The sequence below is a fragment of the Musca vetustissima genome, unplaced genomic scaffold (assembly GCF_032173495.1).
Source record: "Musca vetustissima isolate MV318-11 ecotype Yass unplaced genomic scaffold, APGP_CSIRO_Mvet_v1 utg114821, whole genome shotgun sequence".
Classification (NCBI taxonomy): domain Eukaryota; kingdom Metazoa; phylum Arthropoda; class Insecta; order Diptera; family Muscidae; genus Musca; species Musca vetustissima.
Window position 1 is genome coordinate 59,382 of NW_026885363.1, and position 5,341 is coordinate 64,722.

The following is a 5,341-nucleotide window of genomic DNA, read 5'->3' on the forward strand; positions in this document are numbered from 1 at the left end:
AAAGTTTATTCACAAATTTATTTACAACAGATTTTGTGTGTGTTCCTCTTATTGCTGTTGTTGTTATTGGTGGTGTTGTGGCGGCTGCTGCTGTTGTTAGTAGTAGCTCTGCTGCCATCAGCAAAATCAGCCTTTGCATTATACCGTGTGGCATCGTAGTATATGTCTGTCTGTCGTTAAGTTGTTGCCTTGTACAAATAGACGAGATATCTTAAGTTTTACTACATATTCACCACCACTATCATCAACATCATCGTCGTCGTCGTCAGCGGCAGCAGACAGAGTTGTCTTCTCACAGATTCATGTTGCAAGTGTTGGGTTTATATGTTTCTCGTCGTTTTTGTTCTTTTTTGGCTGTTTTGGGTGGCAGACACACTACTAACATGGCCAACGGCAGGCAGGTCGGCCACACTTGTTTCATCTTTTTCTTCCTTGCCACACTAAGTGAAGGTGGAACAAGCCAACCAACCAACAAGTTTAAAAAAGAGCAAATCCTTGAGATAAATAAATAAAAAGGCAAACACAATAAAATGAATAGAGTTGCATAGAATATTGATTTTATTTCTCAGATTTCTAAATATTCGGTAAACAGATAAATAATAATTGTATTAAGTTTGATTTTGTTGGGGTTTTTTCTTAATGACGACCGAGAGAAGAACCCTTCATTGTCATTGTGTCCCATTGTACGCAGAATATGTTTTTTTGGCAATATGGGTACCAATTCTATATGACATACCTACATATGAATGTATGTTTATTCTTGAATAAATGTATACATCTATCTATATGTGCAAAGTGACATGTAACAATAGATTTTATACAATATGGGATATTATTGTTAAGGTGGGAGAAGTTTTATTTTTTATGTTTAAGAAAAATTTGGGTTATAAAGGAGAAAAAACATAAATTAATATAAATAACAAATTTAAGGATATGTTATAAAAATTTAAACTTCAATAACATAGTAGATACGTTGTCTTAATATATTCCAGATAACACATTATACAGTGGTGGTAAAAACATATGCAACTGAAATTGAATATGTTGAAATATGAAGCAATCTCTTTATTTGAAGTTAAAAACCAGTAAGGAAAGTAGTAAAGTCGGACGGGGCCGACTATATGATACCCTTCACCACTATGGGCATATTAAACAGGACTATTAACATGAAATTGGATGAAATAAAATATATGATATTTATCTAAATGTGAATCTACCTAGGTCTATCCATAAAGTATGTAAATCGACTTCAAACAAATATAAATAGGTCATCCGTTTGGCTATGTCTGTACTTCTAGAAAACGCAACTACGTAATTCTATGCTCAATTTTGTAAGTTTTGCAAAATTTGATGTCAATCTGACTACGTGAGGAGTTTTATGCCCAATTTACTTGAAATCGGGAGAAAATATATATGGAAGCTCTATCCAAATATTAAGCGATTTCAAACAAACATGTCACAGGTTAGGTTATAGTAATTTCAGAACGTTTTGTTCCTATCATCCTATTGGTTCCTTGGGAGCTATACCTAAATCTGGACCGATTTTCACGAAACAAGGCACACATCACTCTAGGCTAAATTCAGTACGTTATGCCAAATTTCGTGCAAATCGAAGGATATATAGGGACTTTGGTGCACCATTTACATGAAATCGGACGAAACTATATATGGGAGCTATATCTAAATCTGGACCAATTTTCACGAAACTTGGCAGACATAATTCTAGACCTAAATGATTAGGCTGTCCCAAATATCGTGCAAATCGAAAGATATATAGGGACCGTTTACATGAAATCGGTTAAATATATATATGGGAGCTATATCTAAATCTGAACCCATTTTTCCCAATTTCAATAGGGTTCGTCCTTGGGCCGAATAAGTGACCTATGCCAAATTTCATCCAATTCGGATCATAAATGCGACCTGTACTTTGTTTACAATTTAACATGCACAGACAGACAGACGGACGGACATGCATATATCGACTTAGAAAGTGATTCTATTCATATTCTCAAAAGGAACCATGTGTCTATCTCGTTTCCTTTTGCCTGTTACAAACATATGCACAAAGACATAATACCTTGTACCACAGTGTCGTGAAGGGTATAAATAGATAAACTTGTTATTTTTTCAACGCTTTAGGTTCAATAGAAACTATGATACCTAAAATAACGGTATTTTTTAAATTCCTCAGAGTTGCATATCTTTTGACCCAGCTAAAATTGAGTTATTCATTTTATCAATAAATTTTACAGAAAAATACCGAACATTTCTGGGAAAAAATACAATTACACTTTCAATTGAACCTAAAGAGTTGAAAAAAATTTGTCCCATTGTTTAAATTCAAATAAATACATTACTACATATTTCCATATATTCAATTTCAGTTGCATTGCATTGGAACATTGGAGTTTTGGAGTTGCATAGGAGTTTTCAGAGGGTATAATACCTCCTCACAGAAATGTTTTTACTGTGAGCCCATGATTGAAACTAGCCCATATGAAAAGTGTCCAAATTTGTATAGTGGTTCACATTACCCGACTTTGATATTTTTACTAAAATATAATTTTTAGCTTAAAACAAATATAAATTAAAATTCACCGATTGTAATTATGTTTTTGTTGTAGCAAATAAAGAACCAGATAACTCCTTTATATTTGTGAAAAACAAAGTGTTCGATTCTTGTGCTAAAAAAATGTTCAAATTACACATTTACAATCATCATGTTTGATGGTTGTTTTCACTAATTAGAAAAACATATTTCAAGGGGGCGTTTTCATATTTTTCGAAGATATGGAGGAGGTCCACATTATCCGAAGTTACTCTAATATTAACCCATGTTGGTATTTTGGAAATTTTGGACACGTTTGGCTGGACCGCATTGGCTGTAAATCTCAATACCAGATTGATTGCCGTTTTGGCATATAATAATATGGTAGCCTCACTATTAGTTATTTTGAGAAATTAAATAATTTTTTTTTTTCAAATTATCTTACGTCTTTTTCGCTATTATAACATGAGATTTCTTCTTGGAGACCTCATAATTTTAGATATTTTGAGTGTCATTCGCATGGTTGAGGGTATAAAAAGTTCGGCGAGGACGATGAAAGTGTTTCTTGCCACTTCGACTCGACATCGGGTATTAATTTGAACACCGTGGTATTTGAATGTGGAGATTCCTTCTATTTGAGTATCACTAATCCATACCGGGTTGGATTCAAAGTTTTTTCTACTTATAATCAATTACGTACTAGCATGTTCAAGACTATCTATAAGCTTTTGTAGCCCTCCTATGATGCTTGTAATTATTATGGTGTCGTCTTTATAAAGAATATTGATTGTTATTGTTTTATTTATGTTTCTTCCACACATTGATTCCTTAAATATTTTTTGAGAGTATAATCTAAAATATTTTTTTTTTTAATTTTAAAATGTTCTTTAAAACAAATGTTCTTTTAAACAATGCTCTTTAAATACATGGTTTTTTAAATATCCAAGGTGTAAAATACATTTTCATATAAAATTCAATAAATATTTAATATAATTATACCCTTCACCACACTGTGGTACAGGGTATTATGTCTTTGTGCATATGTTTGTAACAGGCAAAAATAATCGAGATAGACCCATGGTTCCTTTTGTGAATTTGCATAGAATCACTTTCTGAGTCGATTTATGCATGTCCGTCCGTCTGCCTGTCCATGTTAAATTGTAAACAAAGTACAGGTTGCATTTATGATCCGAATTGGATGAAATTTGGCACAGCTCATTTGTTCGGCCAAAGGACGAACCCTATTGAAATTGGGAAAAATCGGTCCAGATTTAGATATAGCTCCCATATATATTTTCGTTCGATTTAAGGTAAATGAGGTACCAAAGTCCCTAAATATCTTTCGATTTGCACGAAATTTGGTACAGCCTACTGAATTAGGTCTAGAATGATTTGTGCCAAGTTTCGTGAAAATCGGTTCAGATATAGATATCTCGTAGCTTTCGTATATAATTTCGACTTATTTATTGAGATTATATTTTAAACAGTGCAGCATACCGAATAGCGTGTGTCAAGTTTGCTTTAAATCGATTTACACAAATCTGTCCCACTGTGCGCAAACGACTCTAAACTTGCCCAAATGAAATGAAATTTAGCATAGGTTCCAGAAAGATATAAAAATTACATATTTAAGTTCGTTCAATTTCATTTCAAAATTCCTTCAAAAAGGGACGTCTTTTCGGATGAAGTGGTGAAGGGTATATTATAGTCGGCCCAGTCCGACTTACTACTTTCCTTACTGGTTTTTATTTAATTTTAATATATTTTTTTGTTTAAAAATCCTTGCTCTCAAAAAAAATAGTAGAAAATAAAATATACATTACATAAAAATTATTGGATATTTATCGCTTATAGCGACCAATTTTGCCATTGACCGTCGTTATAAGTTATATGTGGCGAATTTTTTTATATTTTATTCACCCGGATTTTCTTCATAATTGTAAGGAACATCTCTGCATGTTCCTTACACTTTAGAATTTGAAATTATTAAGAAATATTTGTAATTATTAAATTTTTATGGATGCCGTACTTAGGAACATACAAAATTGCGATTTTCCTATATCATGTTGGCTCAATTTTGGGAAATTTTTAAATAAGTATTCTTAAAGCCGATTTATTTATAAAAAAAATTAATTTTGAGTGGGGTTTTAACCTATAAAGTAAAGTAAACAAATGTTCGAAACAAAAGAGCCTTAAAACATTATAATGAAAAAATTGCACCCAGAATCGCGGAAATTTTAAAATGCGTAAATCCATAAAGTCCCGACGATTGGTACACTTACATTTAATTTTATTTATTAAAATATTACAATTATAAAACATAGTGCCGACTTCGAGAATCTTTTATCCAACTCTCGGCATGGCTAAATAAGACATTTCAGAGGTTAAAAGAATTAAAGATTAAAACCATGTCTTCCATTATGTAAAACCACTGAAACTGATTTTTTATAAATTAAAAGTTATTTAGATCACATTAACATTTTTTCCAATTTCCTTAAAAAATTTTGTTCCTATGGGCGGCATCGATAAAAATATCATAATTACAAATATTTTTTAATGATTTAAAATTCTAAAGTATTCTCATCTAAGTTCTTTACAATCGAGAAGAAGATCATTGTGAAAAATATATAATTTTAATATAGTTACAAGTTTTTTGAAACCGACATGCCCACTAAGTTTTTCTTATGAAACATGAATTATCGCTAGTGTTGACAAACCTCATTGACCACATGCCAAATTTAGACTGAATAAATGTACATAGCTCGATTAAATTTTATACAGAGATAGGTT